Source organism: Mytilus californianus, unplaced genomic scaffold, assembly GCF_021869535.1.
Source record: "Mytilus californianus isolate M0D057914Y unplaced genomic scaffold, xbMytCali1.0.p SCAF_9, whole genome shotgun sequence".
Taxonomy (NCBI): Eukaryota; Metazoa; Mollusca; class Bivalvia; order Mytilida; family Mytilidae; genus Mytilus; species Mytilus californianus.
Window position 1 is genome coordinate 83,856,039 of NW_026262745.1, and position 22,552 is coordinate 83,878,590.

At 40.6% G+C, this 22,552-nt stretch overlaps 64 non-coding genes across 64 annotated transcripts; 31 read left to right on the forward strand and 33 right to left on the reverse strand.

The window, feature by feature from the left end:
- Window positions 1–112: 112 nt before the first annotated feature.
- On the reverse strand, window positions 113–185 carry Trnar-acg (transfer RNA arginine (anticodon ACG)). The gene has a single exon. It is a non-coding gene; the product is annotated as a tRNA-Arg (tRNA).
- A 262-nt stretch (window positions 186–447) lies between these two features.
- Window positions 448–519, forward strand: Trnad-guc (transfer RNA aspartic acid (anticodon GUC)). Its single transcript has one exon. It is a non-coding gene; the product is annotated as a tRNA-Asp (tRNA).
- A 253-nt stretch (window positions 520–772) lies between these two features.
- Window positions 773–845, reverse strand: Trnar-acg (transfer RNA arginine (anticodon ACG)). The gene has a single exon. It is a non-coding gene; the product is annotated as a tRNA-Arg (tRNA).
- A 262-nt stretch (window positions 846–1,107) lies between these two features.
- Window positions 1,108–1,179, forward strand: Trnad-guc (transfer RNA aspartic acid (anticodon GUC)). The gene has a single exon. It is a non-coding gene; the product is annotated as a tRNA-Asp (tRNA).
- Window positions 1,180–1,432: 253 nt separating this feature from the next.
- On the reverse strand, window positions 1,433–1,505 carry Trnar-acg (transfer RNA arginine (anticodon ACG)). Its single transcript has one exon. It is a non-coding gene; the product is annotated as a tRNA-Arg (tRNA).
- A 262-nt stretch (window positions 1,506–1,767) lies between these two features.
- Trnad-guc (transfer RNA aspartic acid (anticodon GUC)) lies at window positions 1,768–1,839 on the forward strand. Its single transcript has one exon. It is a non-coding gene; the product is annotated as a tRNA-Asp (tRNA).
- A 253-nt stretch (window positions 1,840–2,092) lies between these two features.
- Window positions 2,093–2,165, reverse strand: Trnar-acg (transfer RNA arginine (anticodon ACG)). The gene has a single exon. It is a non-coding gene; the product is annotated as a tRNA-Arg (tRNA).
- A 262-nt stretch (window positions 2,166–2,427) lies between these two features.
- On the forward strand, window positions 2,428–2,499 carry Trnad-guc (transfer RNA aspartic acid (anticodon GUC)). Its single transcript has one exon. It is a non-coding gene; the product is annotated as a tRNA-Asp (tRNA).
- A 253-nt stretch (window positions 2,500–2,752) lies between these two features.
- On the reverse strand, window positions 2,753–2,825 carry Trnar-acg (transfer RNA arginine (anticodon ACG)). The gene has a single exon. It is a non-coding gene; the product is annotated as a tRNA-Arg (tRNA).
- Window positions 2,826–3,087: 262 nt separating this feature from the next.
- Window positions 3,088–3,159, forward strand: Trnad-guc (transfer RNA aspartic acid (anticodon GUC)). Its single transcript has one exon. It is a non-coding gene; the product is annotated as a tRNA-Asp (tRNA).
- A 253-nt stretch (window positions 3,160–3,412) lies between these two features.
- On the reverse strand, window positions 3,413–3,485 carry Trnar-acg (transfer RNA arginine (anticodon ACG)). Its single transcript has one exon. It is a non-coding gene; the product is annotated as a tRNA-Arg (tRNA).
- Window positions 3,486–3,747: 262 nt separating this feature from the next.
- Trnad-guc (transfer RNA aspartic acid (anticodon GUC)) lies at window positions 3,748–3,819 on the forward strand. Its single transcript has one exon. It is a non-coding gene; the product is annotated as a tRNA-Asp (tRNA).
- A 253-nt stretch (window positions 3,820–4,072) lies between these two features.
- On the reverse strand, window positions 4,073–4,145 carry Trnar-acg (transfer RNA arginine (anticodon ACG)). Its single transcript has one exon. It is a non-coding gene; the product is annotated as a tRNA-Arg (tRNA).
- A 262-nt stretch (window positions 4,146–4,407) lies between these two features.
- Window positions 4,408–4,479, forward strand: Trnad-guc (transfer RNA aspartic acid (anticodon GUC)). Its single transcript has one exon. It is a non-coding gene; the product is annotated as a tRNA-Asp (tRNA).
- A 253-nt stretch (window positions 4,480–4,732) lies between these two features.
- Trnar-acg (transfer RNA arginine (anticodon ACG)) lies at window positions 4,733–4,805 on the reverse strand. The gene has a single exon. It is a non-coding gene; the product is annotated as a tRNA-Arg (tRNA).
- Window positions 4,806–5,067: 262 nt separating this feature from the next.
- Trnad-guc (transfer RNA aspartic acid (anticodon GUC)) lies at window positions 5,068–5,139 on the forward strand. The gene has a single exon. It is a non-coding gene; the product is annotated as a tRNA-Asp (tRNA).
- A 253-nt stretch (window positions 5,140–5,392) lies between these two features.
- Window positions 5,393–5,465, reverse strand: Trnar-acg (transfer RNA arginine (anticodon ACG)). The gene has a single exon. It is a non-coding gene; the product is annotated as a tRNA-Arg (tRNA).
- Window positions 5,466–5,727: 262 nt separating this feature from the next.
- Window positions 5,728–5,799, forward strand: Trnad-guc (transfer RNA aspartic acid (anticodon GUC)). Its single transcript has one exon. It is a non-coding gene; the product is annotated as a tRNA-Asp (tRNA).
- Window positions 5,800–6,052: 253 nt separating this feature from the next.
- Window positions 6,053–6,125, reverse strand: Trnar-acg (transfer RNA arginine (anticodon ACG)). The gene has a single exon. It is a non-coding gene; the product is annotated as a tRNA-Arg (tRNA).
- Window positions 6,126–6,387: 262 nt separating this feature from the next.
- On the forward strand, window positions 6,388–6,459 carry Trnad-guc (transfer RNA aspartic acid (anticodon GUC)). Its single transcript has one exon. It is a non-coding gene; the product is annotated as a tRNA-Asp (tRNA).
- Window positions 6,460–6,712: 253 nt separating this feature from the next.
- On the reverse strand, window positions 6,713–6,785 carry Trnar-acg (transfer RNA arginine (anticodon ACG)). Its single transcript has one exon. It is a non-coding gene; the product is annotated as a tRNA-Arg (tRNA).
- A 262-nt stretch (window positions 6,786–7,047) lies between these two features.
- Trnad-guc (transfer RNA aspartic acid (anticodon GUC)) lies at window positions 7,048–7,119 on the forward strand. Its single transcript has one exon. It is a non-coding gene; the product is annotated as a tRNA-Asp (tRNA).
- A 253-nt stretch (window positions 7,120–7,372) lies between these two features.
- Trnar-acg (transfer RNA arginine (anticodon ACG)) lies at window positions 7,373–7,445 on the reverse strand. Its single transcript has one exon. It is a non-coding gene; the product is annotated as a tRNA-Arg (tRNA).
- Window positions 7,446–8,961: 1,516 nt separating this feature from the next.
- Trnar-acg (transfer RNA arginine (anticodon ACG)) lies at window positions 8,962–9,034 on the reverse strand. Its single transcript has one exon. It is a non-coding gene; the product is annotated as a tRNA-Arg (tRNA).
- Window positions 9,035–9,296: 262 nt separating this feature from the next.
- Trnad-guc (transfer RNA aspartic acid (anticodon GUC)) lies at window positions 9,297–9,368 on the forward strand. The gene has a single exon. It is a non-coding gene; the product is annotated as a tRNA-Asp (tRNA).
- A 253-nt stretch (window positions 9,369–9,621) lies between these two features.
- On the reverse strand, window positions 9,622–9,694 carry Trnar-acg (transfer RNA arginine (anticodon ACG)). The gene has a single exon. It is a non-coding gene; the product is annotated as a tRNA-Arg (tRNA).
- Window positions 9,695–9,956: 262 nt separating this feature from the next.
- On the forward strand, window positions 9,957–10,028 carry Trnad-guc (transfer RNA aspartic acid (anticodon GUC)). Its single transcript has one exon. It is a non-coding gene; the product is annotated as a tRNA-Asp (tRNA).
- Window positions 10,029–10,281: 253 nt separating this feature from the next.
- Window positions 10,282–10,354, reverse strand: Trnar-acg (transfer RNA arginine (anticodon ACG)). Its single transcript has one exon. It is a non-coding gene; the product is annotated as a tRNA-Arg (tRNA).
- A 262-nt stretch (window positions 10,355–10,616) lies between these two features.
- Trnad-guc (transfer RNA aspartic acid (anticodon GUC)) lies at window positions 10,617–10,688 on the forward strand. The gene has a single exon. It is a non-coding gene; the product is annotated as a tRNA-Asp (tRNA).
- A 253-nt stretch (window positions 10,689–10,941) lies between these two features.
- Window positions 10,942–11,014, reverse strand: Trnar-acg (transfer RNA arginine (anticodon ACG)). Its single transcript has one exon. It is a non-coding gene; the product is annotated as a tRNA-Arg (tRNA).
- Window positions 11,015–11,276: 262 nt separating this feature from the next.
- Trnad-guc (transfer RNA aspartic acid (anticodon GUC)) lies at window positions 11,277–11,348 on the forward strand. Its single transcript has one exon. It is a non-coding gene; the product is annotated as a tRNA-Asp (tRNA).
- A 253-nt stretch (window positions 11,349–11,601) lies between these two features.
- On the reverse strand, window positions 11,602–11,674 carry Trnar-acg (transfer RNA arginine (anticodon ACG)). The gene has a single exon. It is a non-coding gene; the product is annotated as a tRNA-Arg (tRNA).
- A 262-nt stretch (window positions 11,675–11,936) lies between these two features.
- Trnad-guc (transfer RNA aspartic acid (anticodon GUC)) lies at window positions 11,937–12,008 on the forward strand. The gene has a single exon. It is a non-coding gene; the product is annotated as a tRNA-Asp (tRNA).
- Window positions 12,009–12,261: 253 nt separating this feature from the next.
- Trnar-acg (transfer RNA arginine (anticodon ACG)) lies at window positions 12,262–12,334 on the reverse strand. Its single transcript has one exon. It is a non-coding gene; the product is annotated as a tRNA-Arg (tRNA).
- A 262-nt stretch (window positions 12,335–12,596) lies between these two features.
- Window positions 12,597–12,668, forward strand: Trnad-guc (transfer RNA aspartic acid (anticodon GUC)). The gene has a single exon. It is a non-coding gene; the product is annotated as a tRNA-Asp (tRNA).
- Window positions 12,669–12,921: 253 nt separating this feature from the next.
- Window positions 12,922–12,994, reverse strand: Trnar-acg (transfer RNA arginine (anticodon ACG)). The gene has a single exon. It is a non-coding gene; the product is annotated as a tRNA-Arg (tRNA).
- A 262-nt stretch (window positions 12,995–13,256) lies between these two features.
- On the forward strand, window positions 13,257–13,328 carry Trnad-guc (transfer RNA aspartic acid (anticodon GUC)). Its single transcript has one exon. It is a non-coding gene; the product is annotated as a tRNA-Asp (tRNA).
- A 253-nt stretch (window positions 13,329–13,581) lies between these two features.
- On the reverse strand, window positions 13,582–13,654 carry Trnar-acg (transfer RNA arginine (anticodon ACG)). The gene has a single exon. It is a non-coding gene; the product is annotated as a tRNA-Arg (tRNA).
- A 262-nt stretch (window positions 13,655–13,916) lies between these two features.
- On the forward strand, window positions 13,917–13,988 carry Trnad-guc (transfer RNA aspartic acid (anticodon GUC)). The gene has a single exon. It is a non-coding gene; the product is annotated as a tRNA-Asp (tRNA).
- Window positions 13,989–14,241: 253 nt separating this feature from the next.
- On the reverse strand, window positions 14,242–14,314 carry Trnar-acg (transfer RNA arginine (anticodon ACG)). Its single transcript has one exon. It is a non-coding gene; the product is annotated as a tRNA-Arg (tRNA).
- Window positions 14,315–14,576: 262 nt separating this feature from the next.
- Window positions 14,577–14,648, forward strand: Trnad-guc (transfer RNA aspartic acid (anticodon GUC)). Its single transcript has one exon. It is a non-coding gene; the product is annotated as a tRNA-Asp (tRNA).
- Window positions 14,649–14,901: 253 nt separating this feature from the next.
- Trnar-acg (transfer RNA arginine (anticodon ACG)) lies at window positions 14,902–14,974 on the reverse strand. Its single transcript has one exon. It is a non-coding gene; the product is annotated as a tRNA-Arg (tRNA).
- A 262-nt stretch (window positions 14,975–15,236) lies between these two features.
- Trnad-guc (transfer RNA aspartic acid (anticodon GUC)) lies at window positions 15,237–15,308 on the forward strand. The gene has a single exon. It is a non-coding gene; the product is annotated as a tRNA-Asp (tRNA).
- A 253-nt stretch (window positions 15,309–15,561) lies between these two features.
- Window positions 15,562–15,634, reverse strand: Trnar-acg (transfer RNA arginine (anticodon ACG)). Its single transcript has one exon. It is a non-coding gene; the product is annotated as a tRNA-Arg (tRNA).
- Window positions 15,635–15,896: 262 nt separating this feature from the next.
- Window positions 15,897–15,968, forward strand: Trnad-guc (transfer RNA aspartic acid (anticodon GUC)). Its single transcript has one exon. It is a non-coding gene; the product is annotated as a tRNA-Asp (tRNA).
- A 253-nt stretch (window positions 15,969–16,221) lies between these two features.
- Trnar-acg (transfer RNA arginine (anticodon ACG)) lies at window positions 16,222–16,294 on the reverse strand. Its single transcript has one exon. It is a non-coding gene; the product is annotated as a tRNA-Arg (tRNA).
- A 262-nt stretch (window positions 16,295–16,556) lies between these two features.
- Trnad-guc (transfer RNA aspartic acid (anticodon GUC)) lies at window positions 16,557–16,628 on the forward strand. The gene has a single exon. It is a non-coding gene; the product is annotated as a tRNA-Asp (tRNA).
- Window positions 16,629–16,881: 253 nt separating this feature from the next.
- On the reverse strand, window positions 16,882–16,954 carry Trnar-acg (transfer RNA arginine (anticodon ACG)). Its single transcript has one exon. It is a non-coding gene; the product is annotated as a tRNA-Arg (tRNA).
- A 262-nt stretch (window positions 16,955–17,216) lies between these two features.
- On the forward strand, window positions 17,217–17,288 carry Trnad-guc (transfer RNA aspartic acid (anticodon GUC)). Its single transcript has one exon. It is a non-coding gene; the product is annotated as a tRNA-Asp (tRNA).
- Window positions 17,289–17,541: 253 nt separating this feature from the next.
- Trnar-acg (transfer RNA arginine (anticodon ACG)) lies at window positions 17,542–17,614 on the reverse strand. The gene has a single exon. It is a non-coding gene; the product is annotated as a tRNA-Arg (tRNA).
- Window positions 17,615–17,876: 262 nt separating this feature from the next.
- On the forward strand, window positions 17,877–17,948 carry Trnad-guc (transfer RNA aspartic acid (anticodon GUC)). Its single transcript has one exon. It is a non-coding gene; the product is annotated as a tRNA-Asp (tRNA).
- Window positions 17,949–18,201: 253 nt separating this feature from the next.
- On the reverse strand, window positions 18,202–18,274 carry Trnar-acg (transfer RNA arginine (anticodon ACG)). The gene has a single exon. It is a non-coding gene; the product is annotated as a tRNA-Arg (tRNA).
- Window positions 18,275–18,536: 262 nt separating this feature from the next.
- On the forward strand, window positions 18,537–18,608 carry Trnad-guc (transfer RNA aspartic acid (anticodon GUC)). Its single transcript has one exon. It is a non-coding gene; the product is annotated as a tRNA-Asp (tRNA).
- Window positions 18,609–18,861: 253 nt separating this feature from the next.
- Trnar-acg (transfer RNA arginine (anticodon ACG)) lies at window positions 18,862–18,934 on the reverse strand. Its single transcript has one exon. It is a non-coding gene; the product is annotated as a tRNA-Arg (tRNA).
- Window positions 18,935–19,196: 262 nt separating this feature from the next.
- Trnad-guc (transfer RNA aspartic acid (anticodon GUC)) lies at window positions 19,197–19,268 on the forward strand. Its single transcript has one exon. It is a non-coding gene; the product is annotated as a tRNA-Asp (tRNA).
- Window positions 19,269–19,521: 253 nt separating this feature from the next.
- Trnar-acg (transfer RNA arginine (anticodon ACG)) lies at window positions 19,522–19,594 on the reverse strand. Its single transcript has one exon. It is a non-coding gene; the product is annotated as a tRNA-Arg (tRNA).
- Window positions 19,595–19,856: 262 nt separating this feature from the next.
- Trnad-guc (transfer RNA aspartic acid (anticodon GUC)) lies at window positions 19,857–19,928 on the forward strand. Its single transcript has one exon. It is a non-coding gene; the product is annotated as a tRNA-Asp (tRNA).
- Window positions 19,929–20,181: 253 nt separating this feature from the next.
- On the reverse strand, window positions 20,182–20,254 carry Trnar-acg (transfer RNA arginine (anticodon ACG)). Its single transcript has one exon. It is a non-coding gene; the product is annotated as a tRNA-Arg (tRNA).
- Window positions 20,255–20,516: 262 nt separating this feature from the next.
- On the forward strand, window positions 20,517–20,588 carry Trnad-guc (transfer RNA aspartic acid (anticodon GUC)). The gene has a single exon. It is a non-coding gene; the product is annotated as a tRNA-Asp (tRNA).
- A 253-nt stretch (window positions 20,589–20,841) lies between these two features.
- Window positions 20,842–20,914, reverse strand: Trnar-acg (transfer RNA arginine (anticodon ACG)). Its single transcript has one exon. It is a non-coding gene; the product is annotated as a tRNA-Arg (tRNA).
- Window positions 20,915–21,176: 262 nt separating this feature from the next.
- Trnad-guc (transfer RNA aspartic acid (anticodon GUC)) lies at window positions 21,177–21,248 on the forward strand. Its single transcript has one exon. It is a non-coding gene; the product is annotated as a tRNA-Asp (tRNA).
- Window positions 21,249–21,501: 253 nt separating this feature from the next.
- Window positions 21,502–21,574, reverse strand: Trnar-acg (transfer RNA arginine (anticodon ACG)). Its single transcript has one exon. It is a non-coding gene; the product is annotated as a tRNA-Arg (tRNA).
- A 262-nt stretch (window positions 21,575–21,836) lies between these two features.
- Window positions 21,837–21,908, forward strand: Trnad-guc (transfer RNA aspartic acid (anticodon GUC)). The gene has a single exon. It is a non-coding gene; the product is annotated as a tRNA-Asp (tRNA).
- Window positions 21,909–22,161: 253 nt separating this feature from the next.
- On the reverse strand, window positions 22,162–22,234 carry Trnar-acg (transfer RNA arginine (anticodon ACG)). The gene has a single exon. It is a non-coding gene; the product is annotated as a tRNA-Arg (tRNA).
- Window positions 22,235–22,552: the final 318 nt, after the last annotated feature.

A 22,552-nucleotide genomic window follows, 5' to 3' on the forward strand; every position in this document is an offset into this window, starting at 1 on the left:
CTAATCTGTTCAGACATTTCTTTTTAATGCAACTTCTAACTGCTCACTATATCAGATACTATATATACTTGCTTCAAAAGGGTGTGTTAAAAAGCATTGACAAAAAACTTTCCGAGCCTGCCAGGATTCGAACCTGGAATCTTCTGATCCGTAGTCAGACGCGTTATCCGTTGCGCCACAGGCCCTTAGACGCTCTTCTCCCTATTTTACTGTTTATACCTTTGACTCTCCGTGTCGTCTACATTGCTATCTTGCATAGCCTTTTCCATCGCCTATGTATAAGTCACAGAATCAAACTGTTTCTGCAAATAACACTCCAATTTGATATGATGCACGCTTATTTCTCTCAGTTGAGGGAGGCGGGAAAACTAGCTTTTCTGGCTTTTTTTGGTTGTTAATTTCTAAAGTTTAGCTTTATCTGTTAAAAATTGGGCACTTATCATCAAGTCCTCGGTAGTATAGTGGTTAGTATCCCCGCCTGTCACGCGGGAGACCGGGGTTCGATTCCCCGCCGGGGAGGACATTATTTTTGTTGTATCCTTCTAATATGTTTGATAAAAAGGTTATTGGCATGCAGTCACAACATATGTGCCAAGAAAATATTCCATCAAAACCCCGGCAATCATTTCAAGCTGTTTCTGACGTTTGGTTGCTTTCAGTCTAATCTGTTCAGACATTTCTTTTTAATGCAACTTCTAACTGCTCACTATATCAGATACTATATATACTTGCTTCAAAAGGGTGTGTTAAAAAGCATTGACAAAAAACTTTCCGAGCCTGCCAGGATTCGAACCTGGAATCTTCTGATCCGTAGTCAGACGCGTTATCCGTTGCGCCACAGGCCCTTAGACGCTCTTCTCCCTATTTTACTGTTTATACCTTTGACTCTCCGTGTCGTCTACATTGCTATCTTGCATAGCCTTTTCCATCGCCTATGTATAAGTCACAGAATCAAACTGTTTCTGCAAATAACACTCCAATTTGATATGATGCACGCTTATTTCTCTCAGTTGAGGGAGGCGGGAAAACTAGCTTTTCTGGCTTTTTTTGGTTGTTAATTTCTAAAGTTTAGCTTTATCTGTTAAAAATTGGGCACTTATCATCAAGTCCTCGGTAGTATAGTGGTTAGTATCCCCGCCTGTCACGCGGGAGACCGGGGTTCGATTCCCCGCCGGGGAGGACATTATTTTTGTTGTATCCTTCTAATATGTTTGATAAAAAGGTTATTGGCATGCAGTCACAACATATGTGCCAAGAAAATATTCCATCAAAACCCCGGCAATCATTTCAAGCTGTTTCTGACGTTTGGTTGCTTTCAGTCTAATCTGTTCAGACATTTCTTTTTAATGCAACTTCTAACTGCTCACTATATCAGATACTATATATACTTGCTTCAAAAGGGTGTGTTAAAAAGCATTGACAAAAAACTTTCCGAGCCTGCCAGGATTCGAACCTGGAATCTTCTGATCCGTAGTCAGACGCGTTATCCGTTGCGCCACAGGCCCTTAGACGCTCTTCTCCCTATTTTACTGTTTATACCTTTGACTCTCCGTGTCGTCTACATTGCTATCTTGCATAGCCTTTTCCATCGCCTATGTATAAGTCACAGAATCAAACTGTTTCTGCAAATAACACTCCAATTTGATATGATGCACGCTTATTTCTCTCAGTTGAGGGAGGCGGGAAAACTAGCTTTTCTGGCTTTTTTTGGTTGTTAATTTCTAAAGTTTAGCTTTATCTGTTAAAAATTGGGCACTTATCATCAAGTCCTCGGTAGTATAGTGGTTAGTATCCCCGCCTGTCACGCGGGAGACCGGGGTTCGATTCCCCGCCGGGGAGGACATTATTTTTGTTGTATCCTTCTAATATGTTTGATAAAAAGGTTATTGGCATGCAGTCACAACATATGTGCCAAGAAAATATTCCATCAAAACCCCGGCAATCATTTCAAGCTGTTTCTGACGTTTGGTTGCTTTCAGTCTAATCTGTTCAGACATTTCTTTTTAATGCAACTTCTAACTGCTCACTATATCAGATACTATATATACTTGCTTCAAAAGGGTGTGTTAAAAAGCATTGACAAAAAACTTTCCGAGCCTGCCAGGATTCGAACCTGGAATCTTCTGATCCGTAGTCAGACGCGTTATCCGTTGCGCCACAGGCCCTTAGACGCTCTTCTCCCTATTTTACTGTTTATACCTTTGACTCTCCGTGTCGTCTACATTGCTATCTTGCATAGCCTTTTCCATCGCCTATGTATAAGTCACAGAATCAAACTGTTTCTGCAAATAACACTCCAATTTGATATGATGCACGCTTATTTCTCTCAGTTGAGGGAGGCGGGAAAACTAGCTTTTCTGGCTTTTTTTGGTTGTTAATTTCTAAAGTTTAGCTTTATCTGTTAAAAATTGGGCACTTATCATCAAGTCCTCGGTAGTATAGTGGTTAGTATCCCCGCCTGTCACGCGGGAGACCGGGGTTCGATTCCCCGCCGGGGAGGACATTATTTTTGTTGTATCCTTCTAATATGTTTGATAAAAAGGTTATTGGCATGCAGTCACAACATATGTGCCAAGAAAATATTCCATCAAAACCCCGGCAATCATTTCAAGCTGTTTCTGACGTTTGGTTGCTTTCAGTCTAATCTGTTCAGACATTTCTTTTTAATGCAACTTCTAACTGCTCACTATATCAGATACTATATATACTTGCTTCAAAAGGGTGTGTTAAAAAGCATTGACAAAAAACTTTCCGAGCCTGCCAGGATTCGAACCTGGAATCTTCTGATCCGTAGTCAGACGCGTTATCCGTTGCGCCACAGGCCCTTAGACGCTCTTCTCCCTATTTTACTGTTTATACCTTTGACTCTCCGTGTCGTCTACATTGCTATCTTGCATAGCCTTTTCCATCGCCTATGTATAAGTCACAGAATCAAACTGTTTCTGCAAATAACACTCCAATTTGATATGATGCACGCTTATTTCTCTCAGTTGAGGGAGGCGGGAAAACTAGCTTTTCTGGCTTTTTTTGGTTGTTAATTTCTAAAGTTTAGCTTTATCTGTTAAAAATTGGGCACTTATCATCAAGTCCTCGGTAGTATAGTGGTTAGTATCCCCGCCTGTCACGCGGGAGACCGGGGTTCGATTCCCCGCCGGGGAGGACATTATTTTTGTTGTATCCTTCTAATATGTTTGATAAAAAGGTTATTGGCATGCAGTCACAACATATGTGCCAAGAAAATATTCCATCAAAACCCCGGCAATCATTTCAAGCTGTTTCTGACGTTTGGTTGCTTTCAGTCTAATCTGTTCAGACATTTCTTTTTAATGCAACTTCTAACTGCTCACTATATCAGATACTATATATACTTGCTTCAAAAGGGTGTGTTAAAAAGCATTGACAAAAAACTTTCCGAGCCTGCCAGGATTCGAACCTGGAATCTTCTGATCCGTAGACAGACGCGTTATCCGTTGCGCCACAGGCCCTTAGACGCTCTTCTCCCTATTTTACTGTTTATACCTTTGACTCTCCGTGTCGTCTACATTGCTATCTTGCATAGCCTTTTCCATCGCCTATGTATAAGTCACAGAATCAAACTGTTTCTGCAAATAACACTCCAATTTGATATGATGCACGCTTATTTCTCTCAGTTGAGGGAGGCGGGAAAACTAGCTTTTCTGGCTTTTTTTGGTTGTTAATTTCTAAAGTTTAGCTTTATCTGTTAAAAATTGGGCACTTATCATCAAGTCCTCGGTAGTATAGTGGTTAGTATCCCCGCCTGTCACGCGGGAGACCGGGGTTCGATTCCCCGCCGGGGAGGACATTATTTTTGTTGTATCCTTCTAATATGTTTGATAAAAAGGTTATTGGCATGCAGTCACAACATATGTGCCAAGAAAATATTCCATCAAAACCCCGGCAATCATTTCAAGCTGTTTCTGACGTTTGGTTGCTTTCAGTCTAATCTGTTCAGACATTTCTTTTTAATGCAACTTCTAACTGCTCACTATATCAGATACTATATATACTTGCTTCAAAAGGGTGTGTTAAAAAGCATTGACAAAAAACTTTCCGAGCCTGCCAGGATTCGAACCTGGAATCTTCTGATCCGTAGTCAGACGCGTTATCCGTTGCGCCACAGGCCCTTAGACGCTCTTCTCCCTATTTTACTGTTTATACCTTTGACTCTCCGTGTCGTCTACATTGCTATCTTGCATAGCCTTTTCCATCGCCTATGTATAAGTCACAGAATCAAACTGTTTCTGCAAATAACACTCCAATTTGATATGATGCACGCTTATTTCTCTCAGTTGAGGGAGGCGGGAAAACTAGCTTTTCTGGCTTTTTTTGGTTGTTAATTTCTAAAGTTTAGCTTTATCTGTTAAAAATTGGGCACTTATCATCAAGTCCTCGGTAGTATAGTGGTTAGTATCCCCGCCTGTCACGCGGGAGACCGGGGTTCGATTCCCCGCCGGGGAGGACATTATTTTTGTTGTATCCTTCTAATATGTTTGATAAAAAGGTTATTGGCATGCAGTCACAACATATGTGCCAAGAAAATATTCCATCAAAACCCCGGCAATCATTTCAAGCTGTTTCTGACGTTTGGTTGCTTTCAGTCTAATCTGTTCAGACATTTCTTTTTAATGCAACTTCTAACTGCTCACTATATCAGATACTATATATACTTGCTTCAAAAGGGTGTGTTAAAAAGCATTGACAAAAAACTTTCCGAGCCTGCCAGGATTCGAACCTGGAATCTTCTGATCCGTAGTCAGACGCGTTATCCGTTGCGCCACAGGCCCTTAGACGCTCTTCTCCCTATTTTACTGTTTATACCTTTGACTCTCCGTGTCGTCTACATTGCTATCTTGCATAGCCTTTTCCATCGCCTATGTATAAGTCACAGAATCAAACTGTTTCTGCAAATAACACTCCAATTTGATATGATGCACGCTTATTTCTCTCAGTTGAGGGAGGCGGGAAAACTAGCTTTTCTGGCTTTTTTTGGTTGTTAATTTCTAAAGTTTAGCTTTATCTGTTAAAAATTGGGCACTTATCATCAAGTCCTCGGTAGTATAGTGGTTAGTATCCCCGCCTGTCACGCGGGAGACCGGGGTTCGATTCCCCGCCGGGGAGGACATTATTTTTGTTGTATCCTTCTAATATGTTTGATAAAAAGGTTATTGGCATGCAGTCACAACATATGTGCCAAGAAAATATTCCATCAAAACCCCGGCAATCATTTCAAGCTGTTTCTGACGTTTGGTTGCTTTCAGTCTAATCTGTTCAGACATTTCTTTTTAATGCAACTTCTAACTGCTCACTATATCAGATACTATATATACTTGCTTCAAAAGGGTGTGTTAAAAAGCATTGACAAAAAACTTTCCGAGCCTGCCAGGATTCGAACCTGGAATCTTCTGATCCGTAGTCAGACGCGTTATCCGTTGCGCCACAGGCCCTTAGACGCTCTTCTCCCTATTTTACTGTTTATACCTTTGACTCTCCGTGTCGTCTACATTGCTATCTTGCATAGCCTTTTCCATCGCCTATGTATAAGTCACAGAATCAAACTGTTTCTGCAAATAACACTCCAATTTGATATGATGCACGCTTATTTCTCTCAGTTGAGGGAGGCGGGAAAACTAGCTTTTCTGGCTTTTTTTGGTTGTTAATTTCTAAAGTTTAGCTTTATCTGTTAAAAATTGGGCACTTATCATCAAGTCCTCGGTAGTATAGTGGTTAGTATCCCCGCCTGTCACGCGGGAGACCGGGGTTCGATTCCCCGCCGGGGAGGACATTATTTTTGTTGTATCCTTCTAATATGTTTGATAAAAAGGTTATTGGCATGCAGTCACAACATATGTGCCAAGAAAATATTCCATCAAAACCCCGGCAATCATTTCAAGCTGTTTCTGACGTTTGGTTGCTTTCAGTCTAATCTGTTCAGACATTTCTTTTTAATGCAACTTCTAACTGCTCACTATATCAGATACTATATATACTTGCTTCAAAAGGGTGTGTTAAAAAGCATTGACAAAAAACTTTCCGAGCCTGCCAGGATTCGAACCTGGAATCTTCTGATCCGTAGACAGACGCGTTATCCGTTGCGCCACAGGCCCTTAGACGCTCTTCTCCCTATTTTACTGTTTATACCTTTGACTCTCCGTGTCGTCTACATTGCTATCTTGCATAGCCTTTTCCATCGCCTATGTATAAGTCACAGAATCAAACTGTTTCTGCAAATAACACTCCAATTTGATATGATGCACGCTTATTTCTCTCAGTTGAGGGAGGCGGGAAAACTAGCTTTTCTGGCTTTTTTTGGTTGTTAATTTCTAAAGTTTAGCTTTATCTGTTAAAAATTGGGCACTTATCATCAAGTCCTCGGTAGTATAGTGGTTAGTATCCCCGCCTGTCACGCGGGAGACCGGGGTTCGATTCCCCGCCGGGGAGGACATTATTTTTGTTGTATCCTTCTAATATGTTTGATAAAAAGGTTATTGGCATGCAGTCACAACATATGTGCCAAGAAAATATTCCATCAAAACCCCGGCAATCATTTCAAGCTGTTTCTGACGTTTGGTTGCTTTCAGTCTAATCTGTTCAGACATTTCTTTTTAATGCAACTTCTAACTGCTCACTATATCAGATACTATATATACTTGCTTCAAAAGGGTGTGTTAAAAAGCATTGACAAAAAACTTTCCGAGCCTGCCAGGATTCGAACCTGGAATCTTCTGATCCGTAGTCAGACGCGTTATCCGTTGCGCCACAGGCCCTTAGACGCTCTTCTCCCTATTTTACTGTTTATACCTTTGACTCTCCGTGTCGTCTACATTGCTATCTTGCATAGCCTTTTCCATCGCCTATGTATAAGTCACAGAATCAAACTGTTTCTGCAAATAACACTCCAATTTGATATGATGCACGCTTATTTCTCTCAGTTGAGGGAGGCGGGAAAACTAGCTTTTCTGGCTTTTTTTGGTTGTTAATTTCTAAAGTTTAGCTTTATCTGTTAAAAATTGGGCACTTATCATCAAGTCCTCGGTAGTATAGTGGTTAGTATCCCCGCCTGTCACGCGGGAGACCGGGGTTCGATTCCCCGCCGGGGAGGACATTATTTTTGTTGTATCCTTCTAATATGTTTGATAAAAAGGTTATTGGCATGCAGTCACAACATATGTGCCAAGAAAATATTCCATCAAAACCCCGGCAATCATTTCAAGCTGTTTCTGACGTTTGGTTGCTTTCAGTCTAATCTGTTCAGACATTTCTTTTTAATGCAACTTCTAACTGCTCACTATATCAGATACTATATATACTTGCTTCAAAAGGGTGTGTTAAAAAGCATTGACAAAAAACTTTCCGAGCCTGCCAGGATTCGAACCTGGAATCTTCTGATCCGTAGTCAGACGCGTTATCCGTTGCGCCACAGGCCCTTAGACGCTCTTCTCCCTATTTTACTGTTTATACCTTTGACTCTCCGTGTCGTCTACATTGCTATCTTGCATAGCCTTTTCCATCGCCTATGTATAAGTCACAGAATCAAACTGTTTCTGCAAATAACACTCCAATTTGATATGATGCACGCTTATTTCTCTCAGTTGAGGGAGGCGGGAAAACTAGCTTTTCTGGCTTTTTTTGGTTGTTAATTTCTAAAGTTTAGCTTTATCTGTTAAAAATTGGGCACTTATCATCAAGTCCTCGGTAGTATAGTGGTTAGTATCCCCGCCTGTCTCCTGATTGTCATTGTTTAAACTATAGGATTGTCCATCGAGCTATTTTTACACTTGAAAAGTTGGCCAGAATAGGTCAGGCAGATACTGGCACATGCAAAACGTGCGGCCAGGGTATAGAAAATCTTAGTCACCTGTTTGTACATTGTCAAAAGTTCAAACCACTTCATGATTACCTGAAAGACATATTACACAACATTTTTATCAATTACCCGCCTGATATGGTTAATTCCATTGATTATGAACAGTTATTTTTACTTGGTTTTTTGAAACGTTCACAAGTTATTAATACTTACTTTTTAAATTTTTTCCTCAGTGTAGCCCGACTTTGCATATTCAAAACACGGAATTTAAAAGTTTTTCATGACAAAGACATAGATGCACTTCGTCTATTCAAGTACACAATTAAAAAATACATTGAATACGCATACATGTATTATAAAATGACACAACAAAGACAATTATTTTACAAATATTTTTTAAATAATAACACTTTATTGGATATTCAAAATGACAATATAGTTTTGTTTGTCTAGACAGTTACTTCAATTTGATTGGTTGTTAGAACAAAAGATCACATTCCAATGTAAAATTATCGATCGCACTTAGGTGTGTTCGACTTTTGAAAATATTTTGGAGTTGTCTCGCTTTCAATATATAACTTGTATTGAATTTGTCCACCGTCAATTCATATACTTTTTTTTGAAAAATGAATCACCATAAAATAAATGGGGACATATATGTTATATATTTTTTAACTTTTAAACGTATATCATCTAGATGTATTTTATTTTTACTAATGTAGGAGGATAACTACTAACAACTCTGTATATAGAAAAATTCTCACCAATGAGGGATGTCTCATGGTGACAGTATGTATATATGTAATAAAAATTTTATTAATGATAAAAAAAAGTATCCCCGCCTGTCACGCGGGAGACCGGGGTTCGATTCCCCGCCGGGGAGGACATTATTTTTGTTGTATCCTTCTAATATGTTTGATAAAAAGGTTATTGGCATGCAGTCACAACATATGTGCCAAGAAAATATTCCATCAAAACCCCGGCAATCATTTCAAGCTGTTTCTGACGTTTGGTTGCTTTCAGTCTAATCTGTTCAGACATTTCTTTTTAATGCAACTTCTAACTGCTCACTATATCAGATACTATATATACTTGCTTCAAAAGGGTGTGTTAAAAAGCATTGACAAAAAACTTTCCGAGCCTGCCAGGATTCGAACCTGGAATCTTCTGATCCGTAGTCAGACGCGTTATCCGTTGCGCCACAGGCCCTTAGACGCTCTTCTCCCTATTTTACTGTTTATACCTTTGACTCTCCGTGTCGTCTACATTGCTATCTTGCATAGCCTTTTCCATCGCCTATGTATAAGTCACAGAATCAAACTGTTTCTGCAAATAACACTCCAATTTGATATGATGCACGCTTATTTCTCTCAGTTGAGGGAGGCGGGAAAACTAGCTTTTCTGGCTTTTTTTGGTTGTTAATTTCTAAAGTTTAGCTTTATCTGTTAAAAATTGGGCACTTATCATCAAGTCCTCGGTAGTATAGTGGTTAGTATCCCCGCCTGTCACGCGGGAGACCGGGGTTCGATTCCCCGCCGGGGAGGACATTATTTTTGTTGTATCCTTCTAATATGTTTGATAAAAAGGTTATTGGCATGCAGTCACAACATATGTGCCAAGAAAATATTCCATCAAAACCCCGGCAATCATTTCAAGCTGTTTCTGACGTTTGGTTGCTTTCAGTCTAATCTGTTCAGACATTTCTTTTTAATGCAACTTCTAACTGCTCACTATATCAGATACTATATATACTTGCTTCAAAAGGGTGTGTTAAAAAGCATTGACAAAAAACTTTCCGAGCCTGCCAGGATTCGAACCTGGAATCTTCTGATCCGTAGTCAGACGCGTTATCCGTTGCGCCACAGGCCCTTAGACGCTCTTCTCCCTATTTTACTGTTTATACCTTTGACTCTCCGTGTCGTCTACATTGCTATCTTGCATAGCCTTTTCCATCGCCTATGTATAAGTCACAGAATCAAACTGTTTCTGCAAATAACACTCCAATTTGATATGATGCACGCTTATTTCTCTCAGTTGAGGGAGGCGGGAAAACTAGCTTTTCTGGCTTTTTTTGGTTGTTAATTTCTAAAGTTTAGCTTTATCTGTTAAAAATTGGGCACTTATCATCAAGTCCTCGGTAGTATAGTGGTTAGTATCCCCGCCTGTCACGCGGGAGACCGGGGTTCGATTCCCCGCCGGGGAGGACATTATTTTTGTTGTATCCTTCTAATATGTTTGATAAAAAGGTTATTGGCATGCAGTCACAACATATGTGCCAAGAAAATATTCCATCAAAACCCCGGCAATCATTTCAAGCTGTTTCTGACGTTTGGTTGCTTTCAGTCTAATCTGTTCAGACATTTCTTTTTAATGCAACTTCTAACTGCTCACTATATCAGATACTATATATACTTGCTTCAAAAGGGTGTGTTAAAAAGCATTGACAAAAAACTTTCCGAGCCTGCCAGGATTCGAACCTGGAATCTTCTGATCCGTAGTCAGACGCGTTATCCGTTGCGCCACAGGCCCTTAGACGCTCTTCTCCCTATTTTACTGTTTATACCTTTGACTCTCCGTGTCGTCTACATTGCTATCTTGCATAGCCTTTTCCATCGCCTATGTATAAGTCACAGAATCAAACTGTTTCTGCAAATAACACTCCAATTTGATATGATGCACGCTTATTTCTCTCAGTTGAGGGAGGCGGGAAAACTAGCTTTTCTGGCTTTTTTTGGTTGTTAATTTCTAAAGTTTAGCTTTATCTGTTAAAAATTGGGCACTTATCATCAAGTCCTCGGTAGTATAGTGGTTAGTATCCCCGCCTGTCACGCGGGAGACCGGGGTTCGATTCCCCGCCGGGGAGGACATTATTTTTGTTGTATCCTTCTAATATGTTTGATAAAAAGGTTATTGGCATGCAGTCACAACATATGTGCCAAGAAAATATTCCATCAAAACCCCGGCAATCATTTCAAGCTGTTTCTGACGTTTGGTTGCTTTCAGTCTAATCTGTTCAGACATTTCTTTTTAATGCAACTTCTAACTGCTCACTATATCAGATACTATATATACTTGCTTCAAAAGGGTGTGTTAAAAAGCATTGACAAAAAACTTTCCGAGCCTGCCAGGATTCGAACCTGGAATCTTCTGATCCGTAGTCAGACGCGTTATCCGTTGCGCCACAGGCCCTTAGACGCTCTTCTCCCTATTTTACTGTTTATACCTTTGACTCTCCGTGTCGTCTACATTGCTATCTTGCATAGCCTTTTCCATCGCCTATGTATAAGTCACAGAATCAAACTGTTTCTGCAAATAACACTCCAATTTGATATGATGCACGCTTATTTCTCTCAGTTGAGGGAGGCGGGAAAACTAGCTTTTCTGGCTTTTTTTGGTTGTTAATTTCTAAAGTTTAGCTTTATCTGTTAAAAATTGGGCACTTATCATCAAGTCCTCGGTAGTATAGTGGTTAGTATCCCCGCCTGTCACGCGGGAGACCGGGGTTCGATTCCCCGCCGGGGAGGACATTATTTTTGTTGTATCCTTCTAATATGTTTGATAAAAAGGTTATTGGCATGCAGTCACAACATATGTGCCAAGAAAATATTCCATCAAAACCCCGGCAATCATTTCAAGCTGTTTCTGACGTTTGGTTGCTTTCAGTCTAATCTGTTCAGACATTTCTTTTTAATGCAACTTCTAACTGCTCACTATATCAGATACTATATATACTTGCTTCAAAAGGGTGTGTTAAAAAGCATTGACAAAAAACTTTCCGAGCCTGCCAGGATTCGAACCTGGAATCTTCTGATCCGTAGTCAGACGCGTTATCCGTTGCGCCACAGGCCCTTAGACGCTCTTCTCCCTATTTTACTGTTTATACCTTTGACTCTCCGTGTCGTCTACATTGCTATCTTGCATAGCCTTTTCCATCGCCTATGTATAAGTCACAGAATCAAACTGTTTCTGCAAATAACACTCCAATTTGATATGATGCACGCTTATTTCTCTCAGTTGAGGGAGGCGGGAAAACTAGCTTTTCTGGCTTTTTTTGGTTGTTAATTTCTAAAGTTTAGCTTTATCTGTTAAAAATTGGGCACTTATCATCAAGTCCTCGGTAGTATAGTGGTTAGTATCCCCGCCTGTCACGCGGGAGACCGGGGTTCGATTCCCCGCCGGGGAGGACATTATTTTTGTTGTATCCTTCTAATATGTTTGATAAAAAGGTTATTGGCATGCAGTCACAACATATGTGCCAAGAAAATATTCCATCAAAACCCCGGCAATCATTTCAAGCTGTTTCTGACGTTTGGTTGCTTTCAGTCTAATCTGTTCAGACATTTCTTTTTAATGCAACTTCTAACTGCTCACTATATCAGATACTATATATACTTGCTTCAAAAGGGTGTGTTAAAAAGCATTGACAAAAAACTTTCCGAGCCTGCCAGGATTCGAACCTGGAATCTTCTGATCCGTAGACAGACGCGTTATCCGTTGCGCCACAGGCCCTTAGACGCTCTTCTCCCTATTTTACTGTTTATACCTTTGACTCTCCGTGTCGTCTACATTGCTATCTTGCATAGCCTTTTCCATCGCCTATGTATAAGTCACAGAATCAAACTGTTTCTGCAAATAACACTCCAATTTGATATGATGCACGCTTATTTCTCTCAGTTGAGGGAGGCGGGAAAACTAGCTTTTCTGGCTTTTTTTGGTTGTTAATTTCTAAAGTTTAGCTTTATCTGTTAAAAATTGGGCACTTATCATCAAGTCCTCGGTAGTATAGTGGTTAGTATCCCCGCCTGTCACGCGGGAGACCGGGGTTCGATTCCCCGCCGGGGAGGACATTATTTTTGTTGTATCCTTCTAATATGTTTGATAAAAAGGTTATTGGCATGCAGTCACAACATATGTGCCAAGAAAATATTCCATCAAAACCCCGGCAATCATTTCAAGCTGTTTCTGACGTTTGGTTGCTTTCAGTCTAATCTGTTCAGACATTTCTTTTTAATGCAACTTCTAACTGCTCACTATATCAGATACTATATATACTTGCTTCAAAAGGGTGTGTTAAAAAGCATTGACAAAAAACTTTCCGAGCCTGCCAGGATTCGAACCTGGAATCTTCTGATCCGTAGTCAGACGCGTTATCCGTTGCGCCACAGGCCCTTAGACGCTCTTCTCCCTATTTTACTGTTTATACCTTTGACTCTCCGTGTCGTCTACATTGCTATCTTGCATAGCCTTTTCCATCGCCTATGTATAAGTCACAGAATCAAACTGTTTCTGCAAATAACACTCCAATTTGATATGATGCACGCTTATTTCTCTCAGTTGAGGGAGGCGGGAAAACTAGCTTTTCTGGCTTTTTTTGGTTGTTAATTTCTAAAGTTTAGCTTTATCTGTTAAAAATTGGGCACTTATCATCAAGTCCTCGGTAGTATAGTGGTTAGTATCCCCGCCTGTCACGCGGGAGACCGGGGTTCGATTCCCCGCCGGGGAGGACATTATTTTTGTTGTATCCTTCTAATATGTTTGATAAAAAGGTTATTGGCATGCAGTCACAACATATGTGCCAAGAAAATATTCCATCAAAACCCCGGCAATCATTTCAAGCTGTTTCTGACGTTTGGTTGCTTTCAGTCTAATCTGTTCAGACATTTCTTTTTAATGCAACTTCTAACTGCTCACTATATCAGATACTATATATACTTGCTTCAAAAGGGTGTGTTAAAAAGCATTGACAAAAAACTTTCCGAGCCTGCCAGGATTCGAACCTGGAATCTTCTGATCCGTAGTCAGACGCGTTATCCGTTGCGCCACAGGCCCTTAGACGCTCTTCTCCCTATTTTACTGTTTATACCTTTGACTCTCCGTGTCGTCTACATTGCTATCTTGCATAGCCTTTTCCATCGCCTATGTATAAGTCACAGAATCAAACTGTTTCTGCAAATAACACTCCAATTTGATATGATGCACGCTTATTTCTCTCAGTTGAGGGAGGCGGGAAAACTAGCTTTTCTGGCTTTTTTTGGTTGTTAATTTCTAAAGTTTAGCTTTATCTGTTAAAAATTGGGCACTTATCATCAAGTCCTCGGTAGTATAGTGGTTAGTATCCCCGCCTGTCACGCGGGAGACCGGGGTTCGATTCCCCGCCGGGGAGGACATTATTTTTGTTGTATCCTTCTAATATGTTTGATAAAAAGGTTATTGGCATGCAGTCACAACATATGTGCCAAGAAAATATTCCATCAAAACCCCGGCAATCATTTCAAGCTGTTTCTGACGTTTGGTTGCTTTCAGTCTAATCTGTTCAGACATTTCTTTTTAATGCAACTTCTAACTGCTCACTATATCAGATACTATATATACTTGCTTCAAAAGGGTGTGTTAAAAAGCATTGACAAAAAACTTTCCGAGCCTGCCAGGATTCGAACCTGGAATCTTCTGATCCGTAGTCAGACGCGTTATCCGTTGCGCCACAGGCCCTTAGACGCTCTTCTCCCTATTTTACTGTTTATACCTTTGACTCTCCGTGTCGTCTACATTGCTATCTTGCATAGCCTTTTCCATCGCCTATGTATAAGTCACAGAATCAAACTGTTTCTGCAAATAACACTCCAATTTGATATGATGCACGCTTATTTCTCTCAGTTGAGGGAGGCGGGAAAACTAGCTTTTCTGGCTTTTTTTGGTTGTTAATTTCTAAAGTTTAGCTTTATCTGTTAAAAATTGGGCACTTATCATCAAGTCCTCGGTAGTATAGTGGTTAGTATCCCCGCCTGTCACGCGGGAGACCGGGGTTCGATTCCCCGCCGGGGAGGACATTATTTTTGTTGTATCCTTCTAATATGTTTGATAAAAAGGTTATTGGCATGCAGTCACAACATATGTGCCAAGAAAATATTCCATCAAAACCCCGGCAATCATTTCAAGCTGTTTCTGACGTTTGGTTGCTTTCAGTCTAATCTGTTCAGACATTTCTTTTTAATGCAACTTCTAACTGCTCACTATATCAGATACTATATATACTTGCTTCAAAAGGGTGTGTTAAAAAGCATTGACAAAAAACTTTCCGAGCCTGCCAGGATTCGAACCTGGAATCTTCTGATCCGTAGTCAGACGCGTTATCCGTTGCGCCACAGGCCCTTAGACGCTCTTCTCCCTATTTTACTGTTTATACCTTTGACTCTCCGTGTCGTCTACATTGCTATCTTGCATAGCCTTTTCCATCGCCTATGTATAAGTCACAGAATCAAACTGTTTCTGCAAATAACACTCCAATTTGATATGATGCACGCTTATTTCTCTCAGTTGAGGGAGGCGGGAAAACTAGCTTTTCTGGCTTTTTTTGGTTGTTAATTTCTAAAGTTTAGCTTTATCTGTTAAAAATTGGGCACTTATCATCAAGTCCTCGGTAGTATAGTGGTTAGTATCCCCGCCTGTCACGCGGGAGACCGGGGTTCGATTCCCCGCCGGGGAGGACATTATTTTTGTTGTATCCTTCTAATATGTTTGATAAAAAGGTTATTGGCATGCAGTCACAACATATGTGCCAAGAAAATATTCCATCAAAACCCCGGCAATCATTTCAAGCTGTTTCTGACGTTTGGTTGCTTTCAGTCTAATCTGTTCAGACATTTCTTTTTAATGCAACTTCTAACTGCTCACTATATCAGATACTATATATACTTGCTTCAAAAGGGTGTGTTAAAAAGCATTGACAAAAAACTTTCCGAGCCTGCCAGGATTCGAACCTGGAATCTTCTGATCCGTAGTCAGACGCGTTATCCGTTGCGCCACAGGCCCTTAGACGCTCTTCTCCCTATTTTACTGTTTATACCTTTGACTCTCCGTGTCGTCTACATTGCTATCTTGCATAGCCTTTTCCATCGCCTATGTATAAGTCACAGAATCAAACTGTTTCTGCAAATAACACTCCAATTTGATATGATGCACGCTTATTTCTCTCAGTTGAGGGAGGCGGGAAAACTAGCTTTTCTGGCTTTTTTTGGTTGTTAATTTCTAAAGTTTAGCTTTATCTGTTAAAAATTGGGCACTTATCATCAAGTCCTCGGTAGTATAGTGGTTAGTATCCCCGCCTGTCACGCGGGAGACCGGGGTTCGATTCCCCGCCGGGGAGGACATTATTTTTGTTGTATCCTTCTAATATGTTTGATAAAAAGGTTATTGGCATGCAGTCACAACATATGTGCCAAGAAAATATTCCATCAAAACCCCGGCAATCATTTCAAGCTGTTTCTGACGTTTGGTTGCTTTCAGTCTAATCTGTTCAGACATTTCTTTTTAATGCAACTTCTAACTGCTCACTATATCAGATACTATATATACTTGCTTCAAAAGGGTGTGTTAAAAAGCATTGACAAAAAACTTTCCGAGCCTGCCAGGATTCGAACCTGGAATCTTCTGATCCGTAGTCAGACGCGTTATCCGTTGCGCCACAGGCCCTTAGACGCTCTTCTCCCTATTTTACTGTTTATACCTTTGACTCTCCGTGTCGTCTACATTGCTATCTTGCATAGCCTTTTCCATCGCCTATGTATAAGTCACAGAATCAAACTGTTTCTGCAAATAACACTCCAATTTGATATGATGCACGCTTATTTCTCTCAGTTGAGGGAGGCGGGAAAACTAGCTTTTCTGGCTTTTTTTGGTTGTTAATTTCTAAAGTTTAGCTTTATCTGTTAAAAATTGGGCACTTATCATCAAGTCCTCGGTAGTATAGTGGTTAGTATCCCCGCCTGTCACGCGGGAGACCGGGGTTCGATTCCCCGCCGGGGAGGACATTATTTTTGTTGTATCCTTCTAATATGTTTGATAAAAAGGTTATTGGCATGCAGTCACAACATATGTGCCAAGAAAATATTCCATCAAAACCCCGGCAATCATTTCAAGCTGTTTCTGACGTTTGGTTGCTTTCAGTCTAATCTGTTCAGACATTTCTTTTTAATGCAACTTCTAACTGCTCACTATATCAGATACTATATATACTTGCTTCAAAAGGGTGTGTTAAAAAGCATTGACAAAAAACTTTCCGAGCCTGCCAGGATTCGAACCTGGAATCTTCTGATCCGTAGTCAGACGCGTTATCCGTTGCGCCACAGGCCCTTAGACGCTCTTCTCCCTATTTTACTGTTTATACCTTTGACTCTCCGTGTCGTCTACATTGCTATCTTGCATAGCCTTTTCCATCGCCTATGTATAAGTCACAGAATCAAACTGTTTCTGCAAATAACACTCCAATTTGATATGATGCACGCTTATTTCTCTCAGTTGAGGGAGGCGGGAAAACTAGCTTTTCTGGCTTTTTTTGGTTGTTAATTTCTAAAGTTTAGCTTTATCTGTTAAAAATTGGGCACTTATCATCAAGTCCTCGGTAGTATAGTGGTTAGTATCCCCGCCTGTCACGCGGGAGACCGGGGTTCGATTCCCCGCCGGGGAGGACATTATTTTTGTTGTATCCTTCTAATATGTTTGATAAAAAGGTTATTGGCATGCAGTCACAACATATGTGCCAAGAAAATATTCCATCAAAACCCCGGCAATCATTTCAAGCTGTTTCTGACGTTTGGTTGCTTTCAGTCTAATCTGTTCAGACATTTCTTTTTAATGCAACTTCTAACTGCTCACTATATCAGATACTATATATACTTGCTTCAAAAGGGTGTGTTAAAAAGCATTGACAAAAAACTTTCCGAGCCTGCCAGGATTCGAACCTGGAATCTTCTGATCCGTAGTCAGACGCGTTATCCGTTGCGCCACAGGCCCTTAGACGCTCTTCTCCCTATTTTACTGTTTATACCTTTGACTCTCCGTGTCGTCTACATTGCTATCTTGCATAGCCTTTTCCATCGCCTATGTATAAGTCACAGAATCAAACTGTTTCTGCAAATAACACTCCAATTTGATATGATGCACGCTTATTTCTCTCAGTTGAGGGAGGCGGGAAAACTAGCTTTTCTGGCTTTTTTTGGTTGTTAATTTCTAAAGTTTAGCTTTATCTGTTAAAAATTGGGCACTTATCATCAAGTCCTCGGTAGTATAGTGGTTAGTATCCCCGCCTGTCACGCGGGAGACCGGGGTTCGATTCCCCGCCGGGGAGGACATTATTTTTGTTGTATCCTTCTAATATGTTTGATAAAAAGGTTATTGGCATGCAGTCACAACATATGTGCCAAGAAAATATTCCATCAAAACCCCGGCAATCATTTCAAGCTGTTTCTGACGTTTGGTTGCTTTCAGTCTAATCTGTTCAGACATTTCTTTTTAATGCAACTTCTAACTGCTCACTATATCAGATACTATATATACTTGCTTCAAAAGGGTGTGTTAAAAAGCATTGACAAAAAACTTTCCGAGCCTGCCAGGATTCGAACCTGGAATCTTCTGATCCGTAGTCAGACGCGTTATCCGTTGCGCCACAGGCCCTTAGACGCTCTTCTCCCTATTTTACTGTTTATACCTTTGACTCTCCGTGTCGTCTACATTGCTATCTTGCATAGCCTTTTCCATCGCCTATGTATAAGTCACAGAATCAAACTGTTTCTGCAAATAACACTCCAATTTGATATGATGCACGCTTATTTCTCTCAGTTGAGGGAGGCGGGAAAACTAGCTTTTCTGGCTTTTTTTGGTTGTTAATTTCTAAAGTTTAGCTTTATCTGTTAAAAATTGGGCACTTATCATCAAGTCCTCGGTAGTATAGTGGTTAGTATCCCCGCCTGTCACGCGGGAGACCGGGGTTCGATTCCCCGCCGGGGAGGACATTATTTTTGTTGTATCCTTCTAATATGTTTGATAAAAAGGTTATTGGCATGCAGTCACAACATATGTGCCAAGAAAATATTCCATCAAAACCCCGGCAATCATTTCAAGCTGTTTCTGACGTTTGGTTGCTTTCAGTCTAATCTGTTCAGACATTTCTTTTTAATGCAACTTCTAACTGCTCACTATATCAGATACTATATATACTTGCTTCAAAAGGGTGTGTTAAAAAGCATTGACAAAAAACTTTCCGAGCCTGCCAGGATTCGAACCTGGAATCTTCTGATCCGTAGTCAGACGCGTTATCCGTTGCGCCACAGGCCCTTAGACGCTCTTCTCCCTATTTTACTGTTTATACCTTTGACTCTCCGTGTCGTCTACATTGCTATCTTGCATAGCCTTTTCCATCGCCTATGTATAAGTCACAGAATCAAACTGTTTCTGCAAATAACACTCCAATTTGATATGATGCACGCTTATTTCTCTCAGTTGAGGGAGGCGGGAAAACTAGCTTTTCTGGCTTTTTTTGGTTGTTAATTTCTAAAGTTTAGCTTTATCTGTTAAAAATTGGGCACTTATCATCAAGTCCTCGGTAGTATAGTGGTTAGTATCCCCGCCTGTCACGCGGGAGACCGGGGTTCGATTCCCCGCCGGGGAGGACATTATTTTTGTTGTATCCTTCTAATATGTTTGATAAAAAGGTTATTGGCATGCAGTCACAACATATGTGCCAAGAAAATATTCCATCAAAACCCCGGCAATCATTTCAAGCTGTTTCTGACGTTTGGTTGCTTTCAGTCTAATCTGTTCAGACATTTCTTTTTAATGCAACTTCTAACTGCTCACTATATCAGATACTATATATACTTGCTTCAAAAGGGTGTGTTAAAAAGCATTGACAAAAAACTTTCCGAGCCTGCCAGGATTCGAACCTGGAATCTTCTGATCCGTAGTCAGACGCGTTATCCGTTGCGCCACAGGCCCTTAGACGCTCTTCTCCCTATTTTACTGTTTATACCTTTGACTCTCCGTGTCGTCTACATTGCTATCTTGCATAGCCTTTTCCATCGCCTATGTATAAGTCACAGAATCAAACTGTTTCTGCAAATAACACTCCAATTTGATATGATGCACGCTTATTTCTCTCAGTTGAGGGAGGCGGGAAAACTAGCTTTTCTGGCTTTTTTTGGTTGTTAATTTCTAAAGTTTAGCTTTATCTGTTAAAAATTGGGCACTTATCATCAAGTCCTCGGTAGTATAGTGGTTAGTATCCCCGCCTGTCACGCGGGAGACCGGGGTTCGATTCCCCGCCGGGGAGGACATTATTTTTGTTGTATCCTTCTAATATGTTTGATAAAAAGGTTATTGGCATGCAGTCACAACATATGTGCCAAGAAAATATTCCATCAAAACCCCGGCAATCATTTCAAGCTGTTTCTGACGTTTGGTTGCTTTCAGTCTAATCTGTTCAGACATTTCTTTTTAATGCAACTTCTAACTGCTCACTATATCAGATACTATATATACTTGCTTCAAAAGGGTGTGTTAAAAAGCATTGACAAAAAACTTTCCGAGCCTGCCAGGATTCGAACCTGGAATCTTCTGATCCGTAGTCAGACGCGTTATCCGTTGCGCCACAGGCCCTTAGACGCTCTTCTCCCTATTTTACTGTTTATACCTTTGACTCTCCGTGTCGTCTACATTGCTATCTTGCATAGCCTTTTCCATCGCCTATGTATAAGTCACAGAATCAAACTGTTTCTGCAAATAACACTCCAATTTGATATGATGCACGCTTATTTCTCTCAGTTGAGGGAGGCGGGAAAACTAGCTTTTCTGGCTTTTTTTGGTTGTTAATTTCTAAAGTTTAGCTTTATCTGTTAAAAATTGGGCACTTATCATCAAGTCCTCGGTAGTATAGTGGTTAGTATCCCCGCCTGTCACGCGGGAGACCGGGGTTCGATTCCCCGCCGGGGAGGACATTATTTTTGTTGTATCCTTCTAATATGTTTGATAAAAAGGTTATTGGCATGCAGTCACAACATATGTGCCAAGAAAATATTCCATCAAAACCCCGGCAATCATTTCAAGCTGTTTCTGACGTTTGGTTGCTTTCAGTCTAATCTGTTCAGACATTTCTTTTTAATGCAACTTCTAACTGCTCACTATATCAGATACTATATATACTTGCTTCAAAAGGGTGTGTTAAAAAGCATTGACAAAAAACTTTCCGAGCCTGCCAGGATTCGAACCTGGAATCTTCTGATCCGTAGTCAGACGCGTTATCCGTTGCGCCACAGGCCCTTAGACGCTCTTCTCCCTATTTTACTGTTTATACCTTTGACTCTCCGTGTCGTCTACATTGCTATCTTGCATAGCCTTTTCCATCGCCTATGTATAAGTCACAGAATCAAACTGTTTCTGCAAATAACACTCCAATTTGATATGATGCACGCTTATTTCTCTCAGTTGAGGGAGGCGGGAAAACTAGCTTTTCTGGCTTTTTTTGGTTGTTAATTTCTAAAGTTTAGCTTTATCTGTTAAAAATTGGGCACTTATCATCAAGTCCTCGGTAGTATAGTGGTTAGTATCCCCGCCTGTCACGCGGGAGACCGGGGTTCGATTCCCCGCCGGGGAGGACATTATTTTTGTTGTATCCTTCTAATATGTTTGATAAAAAGGTTATTGGCATGCAGTCACAACATATGTGCCAAGAAAATATTCCATCAAAACCCCGGCAATCATTTCAAGCTGTTTCTGACGTTTGGTTGCTTTCAGTCTAATCTGTTCAGACATTTCTTTTTAATGCAACTTCTAACTGCTCACTATATCAGATACTATATATACTTGCTTCAAAAGGGTGTGTTAAAAAGCATTGACAAAAAACTTTCCGAGCCTGCCAGGATTCGAACCTGGAATCTTCTGATCCGTAGTCAGACGCGTTATCCGTTGCGCCACAGGCCCTTAGACGCTCTTCTCCCTATTTTACTGTTTATACCTTTGACTCTCCGTGTCGTCTACATTGCTATCTTGCATAGCCTTTTCCATCGCCTATGTATAAGTCACAGAATCAAACTGTTTCTGCAAATAACACTCCAATTTGATATGATGCACGCTTATTTCTCTCAGTTGAGGGAGGCGGGAAAACTAGCTTTTCTGGCTTTTTTTGGTTGTTAATTTCTAAAGTTTAGCTTTATCTGTTAAAAATTGGGCACTTATCATCAAGTCCTCGGTAGTATAGTGGTTAGTATCCCCGCCTGTCACGCGGGAGACCGGGGTTCGATTCCCCGCCGGGGAGGACATTATTTTTGTTGTATCCTTCTAATATGTTTGATAAAAAGGTTATTGGCATGCAGTCACAACATATGTGCCAAGAAAATATTCCATCAAAACCCCGGCAATCATTTCAAGCTGTTTCTGACGTTTGGTTGCTTTCAGTCTAATCTGTTCAGACATTTCTTTTTAATGCAACTTCTAACTGCTCACTATATCAGATACTATATATACTTGCTTCAAAAGGGTGTGTTAAAAAGCATTGACAAAAAACTTTCCGAGCCTGCCAGGATTCGAACCTGGAATCTTCTGATCCGTAGTCAGACGCGTTATCCGTTGCGCCACAGGCCCTTAGACGCTCTTCTCCCTATTTTACTGTTTATACCTTTGACTCTCCGTGTCGTCTACATTGCTATCTTGCATAGCCTTTTCCATCGCCTATGTATAAGTCACAGAATCAAACTGTTTCTGCAAATAACACTCCAATTTGATATGATGCACGCTTATTTCTCTCAGTTGAGGGAGGCGGGAAAACTAGCTTTTCTGGCTTTTTTTGGTTGTTAATTTCTAAAGTTTAGCTTTATCTGTTAAAAATTGGGCACTTATCATCAAGTCCTCGGTAGTATAGTGGTTAGTATCCCCGCCTGTCACGCGGGAGACCGGGGTTCG